Here is a 23,288-nt window from a genome sequence, read left to right as displayed (position 1 = left end):
TAAATCAGTTGTTTCTCAACTTAGCTGAACAGATACAATTCCAGACACAAAGTGAGCAAGGTGTTATATGCAGTGCAATGCACTGAGCCATGTGCAGATCTGTACATTGGGGAAACAAAACAGCCACTTCATAAACACATGGCACAACATAGGAGAACAAACCCATCAGGACTAGAGATCCAGCAGTCCATCTGCATTTAAAAGACAAAAGGCCACACTTTTGAAGGCAGCAAAGTCCACATTTTGGACAGAGAGGACCGCTGGTTTGAAAGAGGCCATCTATGTCAAAACTGAACAGCCCTCTCTCAACAGAGGGGGAGGGATATGACATCATCTATCTCCAGTTTACAACACAGTCCTTTCAACAGTTTAAAGAAGGCTTCACACCCATTTGCACCACTCAGGTGACCCTGATGACACAGATAAACATCCAGGTGGCCTCAACAACCTTCTAAAAATGCAAATGACCAGCTGTCTGCAAGGAGTATAAATCCTCCCATTCCTCACCACCCAGTCAGAGCTGAAGAAGCTTCTGAGTTGAGGAGTGAAATGTCTTTCTTTAAAAAAAAAAAAAGGCTGAAAAATTGCCTCTTGAAAAAGTACCTTTGGGACAACCAAGACTTGGATGATTGAGAATCTCCATAGGCATTTAACTGGTACATAGTGAAGCAGTTGTACCACAGAGACAAAAACCTCAACGCATCTGCCCGGATTTCCCGCTTAGGGAAGAATTGTTGCTTGGTTAGAAAGCGTAAACTTTCTAAGGACAAAATTATTCCAATAGAGGTGCATTGCATTTCTAGTTTAATTATAATAACATGTCTAATGAACATATGTAAATATTATGCAAATGTATACCTGCTTTGGTCTTTCTTCAAGCGGGTGATGTGTCTCCCCCTTTTGAAGCAATGTGTTTGTAGCCAAATTATAGACTGCAGCCCTTCTCGTGTTTTCCATCCCACCAAGATTGTAAAACCAGGAATTAAAAAGAGAAAATCACATACTACCAGATCATAAATGGTACAGACACTAGAAGAGAGAATGGAAATTAAGTGGCAGACAGCTCAAAGGAGTAGTAGGTAGTAAATGCTGTAAAAGGCTGAGCGCCAAAGAATGGAGGCCTTTGAACTATGGTGCTGGAGAAGACTCTTGGACTGCAAGACAATCAAAGCAGTCAGTCCTAGAGGAGATCAACCTGATTGCTCATTAGAAGGCCCGATCCTAAAGAGGAAACTCAAATACTTTGGCCACCTAACAAGAAGGAAGGACTCACTGGAGAAGAGCCTAATGCTGGGAACGACTGAGGGGAAAAGAAGAAGGGGACGACAGAGAATGAGGTGGCTGGATGGAGTCACTGAAGCAGTGGGCATGAGCTTAAATGGACTCCAGAGGATGGTAGAGGACAGGAAGGCCTGGAGGAATGTTGTCCATGGGGTCGTGATGGGTCGGACCCAACTTCACAATTAACAACAACAAAGAAAATGCTTGCAAATGTATACCTGCGGAGTCCTTCGGGATTGGGCGGCCTATAAATTTATTAAATACTTAAATACTAAATACTTAAATACTTAAGTACTTGCAGAAGACCTTCAACTGGAACGCAGACCAAACCTTTGAAGCTTGGCATGTCAAAAATTTAGAAAATGCTTAATTTGACTCTGCTGGCATGTCATTCCTCGCCCTGCCTCACAAAGAAAAAAAAAGTGTGGTTTTTCTGAAGCACAACACCAATACGAGAGCCTGGTTCCATCTTATTGGAACAACTGGTGTTCTTTTTTGACGGGGAGGAGGGGAATTAGGATAGCAAAAAAAAAAAAAAAAAAACCAGACCAGTCCAGGATTATGTGACTTTTCTATACATTCCTCCATGCTGTATCATCCCACAGGAATGCCTCCCTAATTTTAGGATGACCTTTGCTTCCTCCTACCAAAGGTAGCCTCAGAGTCTTCCTCTTTAGAAACTTCAATTCTGGATTGCTGTGAACCGTGCAGGGTGACACTGTCCAAAAATGTAAAGGTTCCCCTTGCACATATGTGCTAGTCGTTCCCAACTCTAGGGGGCGGTGCTCATCTCCGTTTCAAAGCCGAAGAGCCAGCATTGTCCGAAGACGTCTCCATGGTCTTGTAGCTGGCATGACTTAACGCCGAAGGTGCACGGAATGCTGTTACCTTCCCACCAAAGGTGGTCCCTATTTTTCTACTTGCATTTTTACATGCTTTCAAACTGTTAGGTTGGCAGAAGCTGGGACAAGTAATGGGAGCTCACTCTGTTATGTGGCACTAAGGATTCGAAATGCTGAACTGCCAATCTTTCTATGGCGCCTTAGCCACTGAGCCACTGCATCCCTTGACTCTGTCTAGAAGCAGGCAAAAAAAACAACAGAGAATGCAAGCATCTAAAAAGGTGGCGCAGTGGTTAAATGCAGCACTGCAGGCTACTTCAGCTGACTGCAGTTCTGCAGTTCGGCTGTTCAAATCTCACCGGCTCAAGGTTGACTCAGCCTTCCATCCTTCCGAGGTGGGTAAAATGAGGACCCAGATTGTTGGGGGCAATATGCTGACTCTGTAAACCCCTTAGAGAGGGCTGAAAGCCCTATGAAGGGGTATATAAGTCTAACTGCTATTGCTATTGCTAAAAAGGTTAATCTAAAAGGGACACGTGATGCAGCAACCAGAAAAATACGGCATCCTTCACTTAATCCTCCAGGGAAAGACTGAAGGCAAACGAGGTGCAGGCAGAAGAAGAACATCATGGCTACAAAATCTAAGGATCTGGTTTGGACAAAACTCCACAGCACTTTTTCATGTAGGTGTTGACAAAAATAGGATTGCCAACATGATTCCCAACATCCGATGACGGATATGGCACAAGAAGATGATGAAAAAGGTCAAACCATGCCAATTGGACCAAAGTTTATTAAAGTGAGACATTTCATTACTCATCCAGGCAATTATTTTTTTCAGTCAAAATGAAAAATTTAGCTTAGGCAGAGAGTCAGAGAGTTGTACTAACTCTTGCCGTACCAACTGGAGGGGTTTCTCCCCAAAATGTATTGCAAATGTAAATGAAGACTCAATTACCCAGGCCAAAAGCATCTTTAAAAAGTTAAATCATGGCAACTTGAACCAAAGTTTATTAAACTGAGACGTTTTGTTAATCATCCAAGCAACCTCTTCAGTCAAAATGAACATTTTAGATTAGGCAGTGTCAGAGAGTTCACATACACAGAGAATTCAAGGCTTGAGTTTTGCTATGGCTCCCTCAAAAAAAAAAAAAAAAATCCAGAAAAGAAAGTCTACAGGGAAGAATGTCCCTTAAAACATTTCCCCACTAGTTTTTCTTCACTCCTGTTTTTTTTTTTTCAAAAAATCTCCCCATCAAGTGTTCCAAAGATTTAAAGCATCTGCCTCATTTTGGACAGATTAATTTTCTCAATTTGAAAAACAGAGAGCCCAGAATGCTGGAGGGTTAAAGAAATGCCGACATTTATGAACTGCATCAGAAATGTCCAAAGTACTTTGGGTATTCCAGGCTAGACATAATGGCGAGAGCCGTATTTGTTTGTTCACATGTCTGCTATAATTTATCTATAAACCGTGGAGGGAGACAGACGCAATTTTAGTCTCAAAAGGATCACAGAGGGGGCAAGAAACTCAACCCTTCCCCCACCCATCCCCAAATTCCCCCACAAACAGCAGTGCCTCAACATGAGAAGAAAGATAATAGGAGAGGACAAAAATTATCTAGGGACGCTGAATCAATGGAGGGGAAGGAGAAGAACTATAGATGACCTTCCCTTTAGGACTGACCAAAGTTACAACATACCCAAAAATCAGGTACTGTACTTGTGATCTGAATGTGAAGTTCAAACAGCCAACTTCTCTCCCCACAGTCATGTGATCACATTGTGGGCACTCGGCAACCAGCCCGCATTTACGGCCATTCCAGCATCCTGCAATCACGTGACTGTGATTTCTGACAATTGTTTCCAAAAACTGGCATTTGGTGAGACACTGGTGAAGCAGGCACAGTAGCATCTGCATTTTCTGCATCGCATAAGAAAAGCTCATCTTCCTTCCCCTGTTCTTACCACTTTCTATAGAGGGAGAATCAAGAGAATCCTGTCCTATTCCATGACTGTCTGGTTTGGAAGCATTACTGCTACGGAGAGGAAGGTGGTGCAGAAAGTGGTGAGGACAGCAGAAAAGATCATTGGTAGTTCCTTCTATCCAGGACACAGCACATAAGTGATGCTTAAACAGAGTCCACAAGGTTGTCTGGGACGCTAAACGTCTTCTTCCCGACCTGTTTACCTTGTTACCTTTTGGAAGGAGTTTTTGTGGTATCCGAAGCAGAACATACAGATTCAGTCACAGTTAGCACGCATATAGCATCAACCTTGTGAACTCTCAAGTTTCCTCTTTCTGCTATGTATTCAAAATGGACAGTGATTAATATGTTTGTATATGTATATACACACACACACACATATGGGTGTATATAGCATGTATACATGTGTTGTGCCTGCAGGAGGTGCGTGGAGCCAAGGTGGCGCAGTGGTTAAAAGCAGCACTGCAGGCTACTGCTAGATCAGCAGTTCAGCGGTTCAAATCTCACCGGCTCAGGGTTGACTCAGCCTTCCATCCTTCCGAGGTGGGTAAAATGAGGACCCAGATTGTTGGGGGCAATATGCTGACTCTCTGTAAACCGCTTAGAGAGGCCTGAAAGGCCTATGAAGCGGTATATAAGTCTACTGCTATTGTGTATGTGTACAGTAGATATATACTTTCTTTTGAGAGCAAGCAACAGAATTTCATTTTTAATGTGGGCCAGTGGGCTCACAGTAAAAAATGACAATAAAGGTTATCTTATCTCACCTAGTTTCCAGTTTCAGGCAAAAGCTGCCCACTGCGGACAATGGATTCACTAAACAACTGCCACATTTGCTTAACGATCATGGCGATTTGTTTAATGACCATCATACAAAAAATGTTGCATAATCAGATCAGTCATGTGATGACCTGCTTAATGACTTACAACCATAATTCCAGGCTGAATTATAGGCTTAAATCAAAGATGGATGGAGGCCACTTCAATTCTCTTCACCTGCTGGCATCCTTTGAAAGGCCACATATCTGGACGTCCTTCTGCTATGTGGACTTCAACTCCCAGAATTCTCAGCGAGGATATCTATGGGGCTGGGAGGCAGAAAAGGGTCCTAATGATGGCTATAGCTATGAAATCAAAGCCACATTTTATTTTATGTGCGTCATTTAAATTCCATGATGATAAATGTCATCTTAACTTTCTTTATTATTATTATTATTATTCTCCCCACTCCTCTGTGGAGATGCCCTGATTCTCAGCAATATCTTTGCTGGCTCAAGAATTCTGAGAATTGAAGTCCATACATATGGTGGGGGGGGGGGCATCTGGTGCCGGGAATGCTGGTGGAGACCCTTCCCTTCACAAATGGGATAGAGCTCCAGTAAATGGCATCTGTTGTCTTCCCCAGGAACCTTCTAATGAGTCTCTCTCAGATATCTACCACCTGAGCTCAGTCCCTAGCCTCCAACGATTGTTGACACAAAATGGACTTTTATTAACTACAAGTAGAGTAATCCTACCTAAAGCTATTTAGTTTTAATTGCATTTAAATGTCATTGGAATCAAATCAAAGGCCATTTTTGCCCTGACGTCTCCCATTAGTTCTTGGAGGATATCTTGGTATTCAAGGAATTCAAAGGCAAAATCTATTCTGCCCACCCCCCAAAAGAAATTGGTATCTTGCCACTTCCAGATCCTGGAGCTTGTAGCTGAGAATCTACGGTCTGTTGAAGGCAGGGGTGGGTATCTGTGGCCACTTTACAACCTGGGGAAATCAGAATGCAGCCAATACTGGTTTGTTTGCACTTTGCTTCAGATAAATGAGAATCTGTGATCACTAAACAAATGGTCGTAAGTCGAAGACTGCCTGTGTAATGGTTAAGAAACCAGAATGGGTCTGGGGAGATTCAGATTTTAGCCCCCCATTTAGCCACAGAAGTTCCTTGAAGGACTTCTGGCCACTCTCTCATCACACCTAATCTGGTGAGGATGTTGTGGGATAAAACGGAAGGAAGGAGTGCAGCACCATGAGATATAATTCAAATAAATATTTCAGACCAAAATATCAGTCAGGAGTGCATGAGGGGTTTGGGAAATCCCTGTTCTTGAAATTTTACAGTTTAATCATGTGCTTGACTCCGTGCCAATCCATCCATCCATCCAGACACACACACACACACACACATCCACACCCTCGCTTTTTTCTACCCCGTGAAATCCTTGAGGCAACTAACAACACCAAATCAGTCTTTAAACATTGTAAATGTTGACTTAAAAATCCCAGGATTAAAATCACTTGAAAACTAAAAGCAAAAAAAAAAAAATACCATTTGTAAGGCAAGACAATTAAGTGAGAAAACAGAGTGTCCTGTACAGAATTTCTTATAAAATTATAAATATTTAATATTGCCCAGTATAAACTACTGTAATACACAGACATAAATAGAAGGAAAAACCACAACTAAATGAAAAATATGCTTTGTTCTAGGCATGGAAGAAAGTACCAACTCTGACATGTGGTAAAAGCATTACAGGCAGGATTGTGATTTAGCCAAACAGATACTCGAAGATGCTGTATTTTCATCATCATCACGGTGATCATTCCTTAATATCTGATAACCGGAGACAAGACAATCTCAGAATGTGGAAATCGTATTTTCCAGTCATTTTAGAAACAGAAACACAGTATGCAACATGCTTTTGGTGTCAGACACATGGTTTGCATACAGTGGCCTCTGCTTAATCATACCTTTTTGAACAAGATACCAATGATTGGGATCAAATGTCCCTCTGAGTCATAAACCACACAGAATCCAAGCCAAAATCTATTTATACAGCAGTTTGTACACTGCCCATTTCAGAGATTCTGGCTGGGGTATTCTGGGAGTTGAAATCCACAAGCCTTAAAGTTGCCAAGGTTGGACACCCCTGCTCTAGAGCTGTTTTCTTAACCTCAGTAACTTTTAAGGTGCATGGACTTCAACTCTGAGAATCCCTCCAACCATGGGGGAATTCTGCGAGTTGAAGTCCATGCACCTTAAAAGTTGCTGAGATTAAGAAACACCGCAGATGGTTTACATTATAACAATCTGTTGATATATCTATCAAGATATAATTCCACAATCTCCTATCATAAACAATCAAAATCCCAATGTTGCACCCACACATATGCGCTAAAGGTCTGAACTGGATCTCAATAGTGCATCCACATCTTGCTTCTTGTGAATCCACGCACCTCCTGCAGACACAACAAATCACACAGGTCCCAGCCACATAATGTACAAAGACAGAACAAATAAATCACGTTTGTCTTTAAAGCGCTGCCTCTGAATTCCTTTCACCTCCTCCACATGTTCAAGCCTGTCTTTGCAAAAACGGAAGGCAAGAAATGTGCTTTGTAAAAGCACTAAAAGTGAAACTTGTTGAGTTGCCAATTCTACAGGCGATACCAGTTCTTACATGGTGGAGAGCCACATGAACTGAATACAGGCACTCTTCTACTTGCAACTACAATTGAGCCCAACATTTCTGTTGCTAAGCAACAGTTGTTAAGTGAGTTTTGCCCCATTTTATGACACAGCTGTTAAGGGAATCACTGCAGTTGTTAGTAACATGATTGTTACATGAGTCGGGCTTCCCCCACTGACTTTGCTTGTCTGAAGTCTGCAAAAGGTGATCACATGACCTCAGGACACTACAACCGTCATAACTACATGCCAGTTGCCAAGTGTCGGAATTTTGATCATGTGACCATGGGGATTCTATAATGGACATAAGTGTGAATAAACTTTCTCCCTATATTGGACAGGAATAGTATTGGGTTGAATTAAAATTTGAATCTAATCAAAACCCAAGTTACCGCATCTATTTTGTAATTTTCCTCTTCAGCCACTTTCCAAATTTGATGGCATCTTCCATCTACAAGATCTTGAGGCTAAACTTACGGCTCCCAGGGGGCACCGATGTATGCCTCCAAAATGCAGTGGTCCATGTTGGCATGATGTCAGAAAGGAGAACTCAGCTCCTGGCAGATTTCCACTGAAGCAGCCTCTGATTCTGCCAGGTGACCTGAACTGTGCAAAGGGCCTGTTACATCAAGCAATACTTTTATTAATAGAGTGGATGAGTGAACAATTTGATTGGACAATTATATAGAGAGCTGGGAACTATAACCATGCAATGGTGAGGACAGAAAAGACAGGAACTCTGGACCTTCAGTTTCTTAGTCCATTTAGGAATAGAATAGAATAGCAGAGTTGGAAGGGACCTTGGAGGTCTTCTAGTCCAACCTCCTTCTTAGGCAGGAAACCCTACACCACTTCAGACAAATAGCTAAATGAACTGTTGCAATCCGAGGACTCCTGTACTACAAATAACAGTATTCATTTCAATCCCAGGACTGGACAGTGGATGGCCCACTAAAGCAGGGCTCTCCAATCTTGGCAACTTTAAGCCTGCACTAAAGGCTATCAGGGTTTGTTTGCTACAAAGAACTATCTAGTAGATCCCCATTACATAAAGTTGGGGCCAGCAAAGTAGCAGGAAGCAAGCTAATTTTATGATTTAAATTTATACATTTATAATTTTATTATAAAATTTTATAATTTTATAATTTTATTTGTAATTTTATGATGGGTGTCTTAGACACCCATCATAATTTTTAATCCTGCATCAAGAACAGCCATCTTCTGGTTTGGCACTTGCAGGCCTTCAGGGAGACAAAAGCAACCACAAAGAATCACTTTGCTTCTTTTTAGCCATGCTAATTTGCAAACCACGTGGTTACAATCTGGACTGTGATCATGAGCACACATTCATTATATATGTTCCAATGCTAATTAATAATTATGTGTAACAGAAGTACTTGGATTGCAGTCACTATATCTCCAAAATAAGCTGAACGACCACCCTGAAGGGCAGACTAGCCCAGCTTCCCCTATACATTAAAAGCATTAATTTTTAAACTGATGTGCAAGCTCGCTTTTTTTGAAGCACCAGTGAGTTATTTGTTAAACAGGAACACTCAAAGCTGACAGGAGAAAAAGACCTATTGGTCCACAGAGTTTGCTCTCTTGAGCTTTTTGGCTGTTTTTGTTTTTCTGTATTTATAGTTACTTATTCATTCACTTCAGGGACGTGGTGGCTCAGTGGCTAAGACGCTGAGCTTGTCAATCAGAAAGGTCAGGCAGCTCGAAACCCTACCTCCACGTAACTGAGTGAGCTCTCGTTACTTGTCCCAGCTTCTGCCAACCTAGCAGTTCAAAAGTACGTAAAAAATGCAAGTAGAGAAATAGGGACTTCCTTTGGTGGGAAGATAACAGAGTTCTGTGCGCCTTTGGCCTTTAGTCATGCTGGCCACATGACCCTGGAGACATCTTCGGACAGCCCTGGCTCTTCGGCTTTGAAACAGAGATGATCATCACCCCCTAGGGTCAAGAACAACTAGCACATATGTGCGAGGGGAACCTTTAGCTATTCATTCACTATTTTTAATTATTATTTTTATTTGATTTTTTTAATTAATTTTGTCAGGTGGTGGACATTTATTTATTATCCCAAGCAGGTTTAAACTCAGTTACTGACGATTCAAGTTGGTTTCTAATATAAACTTTTTTATTCCTGTACAAATTACCATATTCTTTACACACACAGATGTACACACAAAACAGGAAGGAAGGACAAAAGTTGTGAATCTACCTGCCTTTTGAAAAACAGATGGTCTCGCTACCCCAAAAAAAAGGAAATGAAAGAAAACTCGGAAACGATAACCTTTTGGTCCCTCCCATCTGTCCAATCCCTTAGATTAGATTAGATTAGATTAGATTAGATTAGATTAGATTAGATTAGATTAGATGGAAACTAGACTAAATTTCCCACTGTGGGAACTGCAGATTTGTATTGATTTCTCAATCCAGGTGCAGAAATTAAATTTTTAAAAAAGGAAATGAAAGAAAGCTTGGAAATGATAACCCTTTGGTCCCTCCCATCTGTCTAATCCCCCAGATTAGATTAGATTAGATTAGATTAGATTAGATTAGATGGAAACTAGACTAAATTTCCCACTGTGGGAACTGCAGATTCGTATTGATTTCTCAATCCAGGTGCAGAAATTAAATTTTTAAAAAAGGAAATGAAAGAAAGCTTGGAAATGATAACCCTTTGGTCCCTCCCATCTGTCTAATCCCCCAGATTAGATTAGATTAGATTAGATTAGATTAGATTGGATTAGATTGGATTAGAGGGTGTGGAAATCAGTCTAAAGTTCCCACTGTGGGAACTGCAGATCAGTATTGATTTCGTAATCCAGGTGCAGAAAGTCACACCTCCCTCAAACAACATCTGTCTCCCAAAAGTTAGGAAAGCAGGGAAAGCAGGAGGGGCTGCCCGCGGTGAGCTAAGCAAGGTTGACTTCAGATACGATAAAATCCCCTGTGCAAATGGGTGAGCAACTCCAGCTCACGTGGGTTTTATATGTAAATACACATTCCGGTATTTCCCTACAGCCCTTTTTTTTTAAGGAATTAAACACAACGAAAACGGCCCTCAGTGAAACGAAGCACAGAACGGGAATCTGCCCCAGAGACACCTAAGGCCATTTTGTGTAGGCGTTACTTTTCCAGCAGGTATCATTTACAATGCTTTTATGTGACAAACAAGTTAAGCACCCAACTCAGGTCTGTTGCACGGAACTGTGGGTTTCACCGACCACGGTTCAGTCACTCCTAAGGACACTCAAAAGAACCGGCTGCTAAACCAGCAATCTGGGTTCCCCCAGCAAGGCAAAGCCAAAACAAAACTCAAACCCACGGTGGTTTAGCCCAGTTGTGCACTGATCATCCAATGAAGCTGCCTCTTCCTGGTCAGGTTTGTCTTAGTTCCGAAGCAAAGGTTGTTGTTTTTTTTCAAGGGCAACTGGACTTTCTGTTTTTTTTTTCTTTGAAGACATTTCACTTCTCATCCAAGAAGCTTCTTCAACTCTGAAGGACACCTCCCAAAGAAAGACCAGAAAATCCTGTTCTCTTGGGAGAATAAGCCCCTTTGGGACAACCACGACCTGGCTGACTGAGAAATCTCCAAAGACACTTAGTTCTGAACGCTGAGAGGCAGGCACTCTGTCCATGGTCAGGAACACCGTCTCTCCTTCAAGAACCCCTCGCGCTTTCTGGATTAAAAACGCCACACGTAAAGCAAAGTGTGTCCTCAAGTCGCGCCCAGCCCTAATTCCTTCCCGCTCGGAATCCGCTTCCACCGCCGTCCCCGCGGCTAAGTCCATAGCAGGTGACTCTGGGTTTCAAACCAAGGCAGCGCCGGGAAGCTCCCGCTCACGGTCCGAGGTCGCCCGAAGCCCCGCGATTTACTTACCTTTTTTTCCTCGCCTCTTCTCTCCAGCAGCGGGGCGTAAAATCCCACCAGGTCCCCGAACGGCTGGCAGAAGCCAAGAATCCCTTCCGCCGAGACAACCCCCGGTTCTTGGTCTCGGCCCGCCCGCGGGTATCCAAGTCGAGGAGCGGCGGTGGGGAGTTGCACGGGCGCGGGAGAAAGAGAGAGAGAGAGAGACGTGGGAACCGGCCCTGCAGAGAGCGCCGCGTCCCGCTGCCCCCCGGCACGTAACTGGCGAGGGAGGGAGCGCCGCTCCGGAGTTGGCAGCCAGTTGCTCGCGGCTGATCTCATCTGGGATTTGCATAAACCCCCATTTCGCGGCGCTGGCGAGGCGGGGACTCGCGCACCAGTGGCCGGGTGGCGGCGAATGCGGAGCCGGGGATGCCTCCCCGCCTCTCTTCCCTCCGTTCCTTTCCTTTTCTCTCTCCCTTTCTCACTCTCCCTTCCTTTCTCTCACTTTCTTTCTCTTCCTTTCTTCCTTCCTTTTCTCTCCCTCACTTCTTTTTCTTTTCTCCTTTCCTGCCTGCCTTCCTTTCTCTTTCTTTTTCTTTCTTTCTTTCTCCCTCCTTCATTCCTTCTTTCTCCTTTCTTTTTTTTCTCTTTTCTTTCTTTTATTTCCTCTCCCTGCCTCCCTGCCTTGCTTCTTTATCTTTCTTTTTCTTTATTTCTTCCTTCCTTCTCTCCCTTCTCCCTTTTCTTTTCTTTCTTTTTCTTTCTTTCTTCTCCCTCCCTTGCTGCCTTCCTTCTTTATCTTTATTTCTTTCTTTATTTCTTCCTTCCTTATCTCTCCCTCCCTTTTTTTCTTTTTTCTTTCTTTTTTTTCTCTTTCCTCTCCCTCCCTCCCCGTCTTCCTTTTTTCTCTTTCTCTTTATTTCTTCCTTCCTTATCTCTCCCTTCCCTCTTTCTTTTTCTTCTCTCTCTCTCTCTATCTATCTCTCTCTGTCTTTCTTTCTTCCTTTCTTTCCTCTCCCTCCCTCCCTCCCTCCCTCTCTCTCTCTCGGCTCTGAAATTAACCCGTGCCTTCCTACTCAGCTGTCGGCGAGCGCTCCCAGCTCCCCCGAGAGGCCTCTGGCTTGGGGGCGCCGGCGTGTGGCTGCGAAGGATGAAGGGACAACCGAGCGGCGGGCACGCGGGACCTGAAAGCAAGTTGCGCCGCTGCAAAGCTCCGACGGGTCTCCTGGCTTTCCCCGGACTCTGCCTGGCTCTCTCTCGAGGCTTCCTTGAGGGACGACTGGGAGATTACATTTATCTTTCTTAGATTTCCCACACAATTTGGCTCAGGAAAGGAGAGGAGGGTGCTCCACGACTTGGATTCCCCCTCCCCAACTAAAGAGAAGGGATAGAGAGCGCCTAATTTACTATATAAAGGGTTTGATTTAGCGCTATCCGCAAATTGCTAAAAAAAAGGATTGCTGCCCCCCACCCCCCAAGAAGCTTCCAGTTTCAACGCCGACTCTAAAGAGTAAGGAAGGAGGAGTATTTATAAAAATAATAAAGGCTGGATGTAAATAAAATATAAATAAATAAAAATAAAAAATAAAAAAATAAAATGTAGGACAGTGTAGATATAGTCCTTAACTTAATTTGTTTAGCAACTGTTCCAACTTCCAAGTTACAATGGCACTGAAAAAGTTACTTGCAGTGGGTGTTGGCCAGTAAAGTAAACTTTATGTCAACCTAGTCACCTGACTGCTTGACTTAAGCTGCTGCATGCAAGGCTAACCATGAAGAATATGGGGAAGCTTCAACTGGTCTAGAATGCATTGGGCACAACAGTAATGGTCATGATTTCGTGTCCATTTGTACCAAAAGTGTGCAGCAGCTGCCAAAAAAGCCAACACAGTTCTAGGCCACATAAACAGAGGGATAGAATCAAGATCATGTGAAGTGATAATGCCACTTTATAATGCCTTGGTAAGGCCACACTTGGAATAATGCATTCCGTTTTGGTCGCCACAATGTAGAAAAGATGCAGAGACTTTAGAAAGAGTGCAGAGAAGAACAACAAAGATGATTAGGGGACTGGAGACTAAAATATATGAAGAACGGTTGCTAGAATTGGTTATGTCTACTTTAATTAGAAGGGACGCAGTAGCTCAGTGGCTAAGACGCTGAGCTTATCGATCAGAGCACTAAAACATATGAAGAACGGTTGCAGGAACTGGGATCTGTCTAGTTTAATGAAAAGAGCCGAGGTGGCGCAGTGGTTAGAGTGCAGTACTGCAGGCCACGTCAGCTGCTATCTGCAGTTCGGCGGTTCAAATCTCACCGGCTCAAGGTTGACTCAGCCTTCCATCCTTCCGGGGTGGGTGAAATGAGGACCCAGACTGTGGGGGCAATATGCTAACTCTGTAAATCGCTTAGAGGGGGCTGAAAGCCCTATGAAGTGGTATATAAGTCTAACTGCTATTGCTATTGCTATAAGAAGGACCAGGGGAGACATAATAGCAGTGTTCCAATATCTCAGGGGTTGCCACAAAGAAGAGGGAGTCAAACTATTCTCCAAGGCACCTGAGGGTAGAACAAATAGCGATGGGTGGAAACTAATCAAGGAGAGAAGCAACCTAGAACTAAGGAGAAATTTCCTGACAGTTAGAACAATTAATCAATGGAACAACTTGCCTCCAAAAGCTGTGAATGCTCCAAAACTGGAAGTTTCTAAGAAGATGTTGGATAGCTATTTGTCTGAAGTGGTGTAGGGTTTCCTGCTTAAGTAGGGGGTTGGACTGGAAGACCTCCACGATCCCCTTCCAATTCTGTTATTCTATTCAAACAGTACTAAATTTGTACCATTTATTTTGCTCTTTCAAAAGGCAGCTGGGCTTCCTTTGCTTGAAGAGGTTTCAGTTCTCCAAGAAACTTTTTCAGTTCTGACCAAACATTTCTTGGATGAGAAACGAAACCTCTTCCAACAAAACAAAGAAAGTCCAGCTGGCCTTTGAAAAAGCACCCTTGGGACAATTACCACCTGGGTAACTGAGAATCTCCATAGACATGTCCATTTATTTATTTTACATAGGTTTCTGGACAGCATATAATAATACAACAGTCAAAAACTTACTTAATCTCAAAGAAATCAAAAATAAATAAAAGAGATAAAATAAACAGGTTAAACCCCAAAAGGTGTATGCCCCATGTAACACTTCCACTGCTTGTTGGTTTGCTACCATATGCAATTCGAAGTGCTGCTTGTTATCTATAAAGCTCTACAGAGCCACATGTGGCTCCGGAGCCACATGCGGCTCCAGAGCCACATGCAGCTCTAGACTCCTGGTCTCGTAGTAAGGCACTAGGCTAGAAACCAAGAATCTTAGTTCTAATCCAGCCTTATAAATAAAACCAAGGCTTTGGGCCAGTCACTGTCTCTGAACCCAATCCACCTCACAGGGTTGTTGTTGTGGGGAAAAGAGGAGGAGGAAGGAACATAAGGTATGTTCACTGCCTTTAGTTACATGTTATTATATTGGTTCTAAATTAATAAATGGGCCCGGTGATTGTCCCTAGGTACCGAGACAGTTTTCATGCCAATGGCAGAACTAGAATTTGGAGTCTCCTGGTGATTGGCTCAGCCAGCTTTCGTGTCTAAAGAGGAACTAGAACTCCCCATCTCCTGTTTCTGGGCCAGCACCGTAACCACTAGACCAGGGGTCAGCAACCCGTGGCTCTGGAGCCGCTGGTGGCTCTTTCATCCCTCTGCTGAGGCTCCCTGTCACTCAAAATATGCATCACAACCGCCAATGTGTGACACCCACCGGCATGCAGTTTATTGAGCTTTTCAACCCCTGATAGGCCAACCATGGATAAATCCAAGAAAAGTTTCAGAAGAAAACAGAAAATTTAATTCAACTACATATGTTATTTTTGTGACCGCTCAGGAAATAGTCAGGCACGGGAAGGGTTTTGTGGCTCCCGGTGTTTTCTTTTTTGTGGTAAACTTGTCCAAATGGCTCTTTGAGTGTTTAAGGTTGCCAACTCCTGCACTAGACCAAACTGGCATGTAAGTGGGCAACTGACCAAGAGCATGAATTGATGAATGAGAGACAAACAAAAGCACTAAATTACTTGTGTGCTTGTAACCTGAAGAGAATGAGGAAGGGTGTGATTCATCTGGGTGTAAGTAAAATGAAGCTGATGAAAAGGAAAATGTTGAATTCTGAGTGAAAGGGCGGCTTTCTTGCCTGGCCCAATAAAATAACTTGAGAAAATGTCTTAAACAAGCCTCTCCCTAATTCACAAAAGGATAAAAGCGAAGGAGAGGAAAGCACATTCAGATTTGCAAGACTCAGTTTCTAAAGCTATTCGAATACAAGCAGTCCTCATTTAGCGACCTAAATTGGGACTGGAAACTTGGTTGTTAAGCAAAGCAATCACTAAAGAAAACTGTGACTGATTTCACTCCAGCTTTCCTTTGTTTTACAGACCTGCGAAAGCCACACACGCGAGGATTGGTTGTTGCATCACCATCATAACCTCAAACAGTTGCTTAAATGAGGTAGTCGTTACTAAATGAGGACTACCTGTAAAAGTAATCCTGATCTATATGACATTGGTTTCTTTGTCTGATCTGTCTTATGCAGCTGACAGTAACATGAAAAGAAGGGGCATCTACTGGATGCATCTGCTGGTAGCCTTAGAGGACAGTGTGAAAATTCAACGTTTTCCTTTTCATCAACTCCGTTTTACTTAACACCCAGATGAATCACACCTTTCCTCTTTCTTTCTGGCTTACAAGCACGCAGGTAATTTAGTGTTTTTGTTTGCCACTCATTCATCAATTCATGTGCTTGCACAGTTACCCACTGATATGCCAGTTTGGTCCAGTGGTTAAGGTGCTGGCTGTTGTGGCCCGTGAGGAGGTGGGGGGGGGGAGTATAGGCCAGTCCTGGAGGCTGGGGAAGGCTTGGACAAGGGCTCTGTGTCGGAGGCAGAGATGGGGCCGAGGCCATCTGGCAGTAATCAGGTGCCTACGGAGTTAGACAGCAGTGAGGCAGAGGAACAACTAGAGCCTGTTCCCGGTATGCGCATGCGCAGAGCTGCCAGAAGAAAAGAACAACTCGGAAATCAGGGTCGACTTGGAAGTAAAGTCACAGATGGACAGTGAATGGCCCCTCCCATAGGAAATAAAAGAGGAGCAAAAGGGGAGTGGGCTTTTGCAGGAAACAATTTGTTTATTCGGTTGTTAGATTCGTTTTAGGAGTGTGAAGATCTGTCCGTGAATCTCAGAGACTCTGTGCCCAGCTTTTCCTTGCACAGCACCTCATTTGGAAAATATTTACCTGGCAGCTTTCCAAGATAGATAAGGTCTGTAGTCATAAATATTCCTTTGAAGGACTGTTTGCCAAGCCTTACTGAATGTGAATGAGCGATATTCACATTCGTTTAATAAAAAGGGTTTTGTCAGGACGAGGACTCTCCCTTGTGCTTTTTGGGGAAGCCTAGGTCAGAACACTGGCCTAGAAACAGGAGACAGGGAGTTCTAGTCTGTCATTAGCATGAAAACTGTCTAGGTGACCTAGGGACAGTCACCCAGCCCATTTATTACTTATGATGTTTGTAAGCAATATATTCCTGCATGAAAAGTGAGCTGGGGAACTGACCTGGGTTGTTGTCGAACAATAACACCCACTGGTAGGACTCTGGGAGTTATAGTTCAGTCCTTCCCTGATACAGAAGGATGTTTAGAGAAGGCATGAGGAAGAATGCCAACAAAACTCCCTGATGCCATTAATCTTTTGTGCAGGAACACAGTGTCTTAATGGCAGTGAAATTACCCCTGGTGAACTGGGAATTGCCGAAGATTATAACTAACAGTGAATTCAGTGAAGTGCCCATGGCACAAGACACCAATTTAGACAAAGAATGGTGCACAGGGTGGGAACCCCAGGCAGAATATATATTAAAATCATTGCCTGGGGTTGTGCTTCAAGCTAAGCCAGCATGGTTTATTCAGTTTATTCGATTTATATATGCTGTGTGAATTGAGCAAGTTGCACCTTAGTTACCAAGTGATAGTTAAGCTAGGCCTTCGCCATCTTAAATAGTTTTTATCTCAAAATATTGGGTTAGAAATGTTACATCCAGATCAGAGATGATCCCTTTGATGGTCCTACATATATACACAAAGGTGTAGTAAAAAACATTGTGAATGCTACTTGCCTTTTTTTTATTAAAACAATTCACAAGTGTGAAAAGAAGAGCAATAATTTTAATGGTTTTTTAATGGTATTTTTGGTCTGGGCCAAGAAACAGAATTCAATTTTTTCCTCTGGGGGAATATGATTTTCAGAGTGGGACGGCTGCAACTTTCAATCAGAAATGTTATGCTTAATTTTGGGCCAAAAGTAATGCATCTGGGGCATCAGAATGAGTCATGCTATATACTCAAACCCCTTGTTTCCTGGCTTCAGAAATGAGTTAGATCCTGTTCTCATCCTGGAATTGATGCTATGCCCCTCTAGGATTGGAAGATAAAGAATTAGTGAGGAGTGAAAGTTAGTGGCACACAATTAAAAATTACTGTATAAAAGCATTTGCCTGGTTCAAAACCTTCCTTTCAGCCAATCTGAGAGGTAGAGTAATGGACTCCAGACGTTTAGTGTCACACAGGGCCAGCAAAGTGGCAGCATCAAACTTAACCATGGCTCACCTCGAAACATGACCAGGGTTGCATTTCTTGATTTTGGATGGGAGTCAACGAGGAAATCGCAAAGTCTGTGTGGTATAATCAAAACAGTCAAGATGGGAACTGGAACGATGCAATAAAATTTCTGTTTTCATCTTTGGCCACCAAAATTGTCGCCTGGCTAAGTGCAGAGTCTTTAAGTAGCCAAAATGTCTGGCCAATTTAGCATCGTGGCTGTGCTGTAGAACCTGAAGCAAGACGACTAATGGCCTTAGAGTTCTGTTTGCGATGGGTGTGTTATTTGGAACCTTGACATCTGTCATATGAACATAAAAAGCAGGTGGAGCTTTAATCATTTCATCGTAGCAACCCTCTGAGATATTTTTTTTAAATCACCCTCTGGGAATTTTCCTGCCCAAGGTTGTAAATCCAACTGGCAAGAGGGAATTGGGGTGGGGGGTTGCACTCCCCCCGTCTTTTAGATACAGATGGTCTTTAATGTGAAAAAAATATGGATCTTCTTTGTGTCATGCTCCTTTTTCCGAAGGAATCCATGATAGTCTCCAAGATGAATAAATGGACGTAGCCCCAAAATCAGAACGCAACCTCTCCAGATTAAGTTGCCGAGTGAGTGGGGGGATCAGCCTGAAGGGGCCAGTAGTAATTGGGCCTCAGTTCTCTGAACACAACATAATAACAAAGTTGGAAGGGACTTTGGAGGTCTTCTAGTCTACTCTCTGCTCAAGCAGGAGACTCTACACCAGTGGTTCTCAACCTTCCCAATGCCGCAACCCTTTAATATATTTCCTCTTGTTGTGGTGACCCCCAACCGTAGAGGAGGATTGTCTCGGTTCCTAAGACCATCGAAAATATGTGTTTTCCAATGGTCTTAGGCGACCACTGTGAAAGGGTCATTCAACCCCCAAAGGGGTCCCGACCCACAGGTTGAGAATCCCTGCTCTGCACCATTTCAGACAAGGTTGTCCAGTCTCTTCTTAAAAACCTCCAGTGATGGAGCACCCACAACTTCTGAAGGCAAGCTCTTCCACTGATTCATTGTTCTAACTGCTGTTAGATCTCCTTTCCTCTGTCCATATATTCCCTGACAGGGTTATATTAACAGAAAAGACAAAAATAAATCAGTTATTCTATAAGATCCTACAGGACTTCCTCTCTCCCACTGGTGGTGAGTTCCTACTGGTTCGGACCGATTGGCCCGAATCAGTAGTGGTTTGATGGAACTGACAGCAACCCAGGCCTGCCACACCCCAAAACTGGTTCTCCGCCTATGGCGCCGCCATCTTGTTTTTTGCGCAGAGCAATTTTTATTGCACTACGCATGCGCGCAACGCACCCACAAGCGAACCAGCAGTAGTGACTGCAGGAACCCACCCCTGTCTCCCACCCTCTCTTCTTCATACATGGGTATTATGAAATGGCTTCTTCCAGAAAGCTGGAAATTAGAAAGCACAAATTAAACCAGGATGCAACCCTACTCTCACCTGGACATGAACCCTATGGTGGGTTCCACAAAAGTAACTAACCACAGTTGAGCCTAGCGTGTCGTATAGACTCATTAGGGTGCTTAATTTGTAGTTCAGCATGTTAAGTGAAGCCAGAAAATGGAATTAATTAGGTAAATCATGGTTGAGTGAACAATAAGTAAGCCTGCAAGACTTATTTTTGCACAGAAATCTATAAATATTCCCCAGATTTGTGTTGCAGCTGAAACAGACTGATCCCCAAACATCTGTGTGATAATACAGTTGTTGTTCTTTAAGGCACCACAAAACTCTGTGGATTTCCCCCACCCTGGGCAAGGAATTCTGCTACTACTAAGTTATTGCTGGAGTTTTGCAAAGAAGGAGCGCAGCCTAGCAACCCAGCCAAGCGCCTTCCCTTTTCTTGGGAAGATCAGCTGATTGCTTTCAACAGCGGTCCTTGACAACGGGAACCAAATAAATGGATGGGGGAACATCTCTCCCCTCCCCTTCCCACACTCCTCGCTGGCTTGCAACTGAGGCCCTGTAAAGGGGACAAGAGGCGGTTTTGGGGGATAAAGCTGGAAAAAAGGCACAGGTGCGCCAAGCTTTCTCCTGGGTTCCGAAGTGGAATGGAGCAGGCTTTGTTTGCTAATAAGGCAGGAGTATTTAATCTAGGCAAACTTCCTTTAGGCTCCATCTGTTTCTTTGCAAATAGAATAGAATTCTTTATTGGTCAAGTGTGGTTTCATTGTGAAGCCATGGAGGTTGGAGAAACAAGCAGGTTGAAAACAAAATAAAGGTTTTTGGAAAATAAACCCAAATGCCGAGATGAAAGGATGGATGGATAATAGGATAATAGGCGGGCTATCAGCCCTGGGATGAGAAATGTGAAAACATATTGGAATTGTACTTGATCTCAAACTGGGATCAAATTAAAATAAAGCAATAGAATAGAATAGAATAGAATAGAATAGAATAGAATAGAATAGAATAGAACAGAACAGAACAGAACAGAACAGAACAGAACAGAATTCTTTATTGGCCAAGTGTGATTGGACACACAAGGAATTGGTCTTTGGTGCATATGCTCTCAGTGTACATAAAGAAAAATAAAATAGAATACATTAATCAAGAACCATAAGATAAAACACTTAGTGATACTCAAGGTTACTAATAAGCTATCAAATCGTACTTGGAAACAAATAAAAACAATATAAATTGAAAGATACAAGAAACATGGTTATAGTAATAAGTTGGTAGAGATAGATACTACAAAGGAAGAGAAGAAGAATAGTAATACAGTCTCAGTAAATTATTTGACAGTGTTGTGGGAATTCATTGTTAAGCACAGGGATGGTATTGGGGGGGAACTGTCCTTGTGTCTAGTTGTTCTGGTGTGCAGTGCCCTATAGCGTCATTTTGAGGGTAGAAGTTGAAACAATTTATGTCCAGGATGTGAGGGGTTTGTAGATATTTTCACGGCCCTCTTTCTGACTCGTGCAGTGTACAGGTCCTCAATGGAAGGCAGGTTGGTAGCAATTGTTTTTTTCTGTAATTCTAATTATGCGTTGAAGTCTATGTCTGTCTTCTTGGGTTGCAGAGCCAAACCAGACAATTATGGAGGTGCAGATGACAGACTCAATAATTCCTCTGTAGAACAAAATCAGCAGCTCTTTTGGGCAGTTTGAGCTTTCTGAGTTCTTTGTTGTGCTTTTTTGATGACATTTTTGATGTTAGGTGTCAGTTAACTGCAAGTTGCAGATAATTCTAAACATTCATTCCGGCTTCATCCGTAATTCAATGCAGAATTCAAGTGGATTCTGATCAGGGAAAAGTAGAGAAGATTCCAGAGCATTGCACTGCACCAGACACTTCCGGTCTTCTGAACATAGCACAGGTAGTTCTCAACTTATGACCACAATTGAACCCAACATTTCCATTGTGAAGCAAGACAGTTGTGAAGTGAGATGTACGACCTTTTTTGCCATGGTTGTTAAATGAATAACTGCAGTTGTTAAGCGAATCTGGTTTCCCCCATTGACTTTGCTTGTCAAAGCTGGCTGGGAAGGTTGCAAAAGGTGATCACACGATCCCAGGGCAGTGCAATTGTCATAAATGCATGCCAGTTGCCAAACCCCTGAATTTTGACGGCGGGGAATGCTAAGATGGTCGTAAGTGTGAGGATTGGTCATTAAGTCACTTTTTTCAGTGGCGGTGTCTTCAAATGTCACTAAAACAAATGGCTTTTAAGTTGAGGACTATCTGTAATGCAAAGAACATATATTTTCTCACCAAGTCCAGATTTCCAGATGGTGGTTGTCACCCAATTTTTGTAGTGATTTATCTCTTTGTGTAATTACTTCTGTTTAAATTGCACATATGACTGTCTGTTCCAAACTTTATGTGGACTTCAACTCCCAGAATTCCCTCAGCCACTTCTGGGAGTTAGGATGCTTGTCTCTTAAAGTTGCCAACTTTGAAAAAAAAAACCACTGGCATTACATATCCCCCTTCCTCATTCCTCACATTCTCCTCATAGCACGTTTCTGAAGGCCAAGTTCAGCTTGTATGGAGGATACCAGTTTGAAAAAGACATGTGATATTCCAATATCTCAGGGGTTGCCACAAAGAAAGTGTGTCAAGCTATTATTCAAAGCACCTGAAGGCAGGACAAGAAGCAATGGGTGGAAACTAATCAAGGAGAGAAGCAACCTAGAACTAAGGAGAAATTTCCTGACAGTTAGAACAATGAATCAGTGGAACAGCTTCCCTCCAGAAGTTGTAAATGCTCCAACACTGGATGTTTTAAAGAAGAGATTGGATAACCATTTGTCTGAAGTGGTGTAGGGTTTCCTACCTAAGCAGGGGGTTGGACTAGAAGACCTCCAAGGTCCCTTCCAACTCTGCTATTCTATTCTAAACAGCCAGTCTGTATTGAATCTGCACAGATTGTATAGTATAGTTTGACAGAAACACTAATCTAATGTGTGTGAGTCAGGGCTGACTCCCAGTGACTGCCTAGACAAGTCCCTGAAATGTTCTTGGCAAGATTTTGGGGGTGGATTGCTTTTGTCTTCTTCCAAAGGCTGAGAGAGAGAGACTGGCCCAAGGTCACCCAGCTGGCTTCGAGCCTAAAGCTAGACAAAAACTCATACTATCCCAATTTTTATTCCGGTCTAAGAAAAACCAATGTGATATTGTGATTAAGCTGTTGGACCAGGACAGGGAAACACATGTTTGAGTCCTCCTCCGTCAAAAAAATATCTGGGGGACTTTGGGCTATTTCCTCTCTCTCTCAGCCCAAGCGGCAGTGTGGTAGAGTGATGACGCTGCTGGACTGGGAGCAAGGCGACCCAGGGTTCAAGTCCTCTTAGAATATTTGTATTTATACAGAATTATCTGTATAAATACAGAATTCTCTGTGTAAATGGGGCATAATATCGTCCCTCTCAGTGTGTCTGCAGAAACCTATGTTAAACTATAGATCACAACATGACCGGCTGTAAGCTGAGGGTATATATTGGTCCAGCATCTACTTTTTTTAATATAAACCATGCCGCACTTCGATGGTTAGATGTCCTAGACCAGTGATGGCTAACCTTTTTCTCATCGCGTGCCTAAAGAGCATGCACGCACTCATAATGCAATGCGCAACCTCCTTGTGTTTGCCCTGCCTCACATGCATGCCCTCCAG

General features: G+C 43.0%; 1 protein-coding gene across 2 annotated transcripts in view; it reads right to left on the bottom strand.

Annotated features, from left to right (window-relative positions):
• DDR1 (discoidin domain receptor tyrosine kinase 1) overlaps positions 1–11,874 on the bottom strand; it is a 79,896-nt gene extending 68,022 nt beyond the window's left edge. Inside the window, exon 1 of one of the 2 annotated variants that reach the window (XM_087708529.1) lies at positions 11,471–11,874. The gene's annotated coding sequence lies outside the window, so the exon portion shown is untranslated. The remainder of the gene's footprint in view (positions 1–11,470) is intronic. The other variant, XM_087708530.1, reaches the window with a different exon arrangement.
• Positions 11,875–23,288: the final 11,414 nt, after the last annotated feature.

Source organism: Thamnophis sirtalis, unplaced genomic scaffold, assembly GCF_051295495.1.
Source record: "Thamnophis sirtalis isolate CommonGarterSnake01/CBP01778 unplaced genomic scaffold, rThaSir2_p1.2 scaffold_3, whole genome shotgun sequence".
Taxonomy (NCBI): Eukaryota; Metazoa; Chordata; class Lepidosauria; order Squamata; family Natricidae; genus Thamnophis; species Thamnophis sirtalis.
Note: the sequence above shows the minus strand (reverse complement) of the source record. Positions and strands in the feature narration are given on the sequence as shown.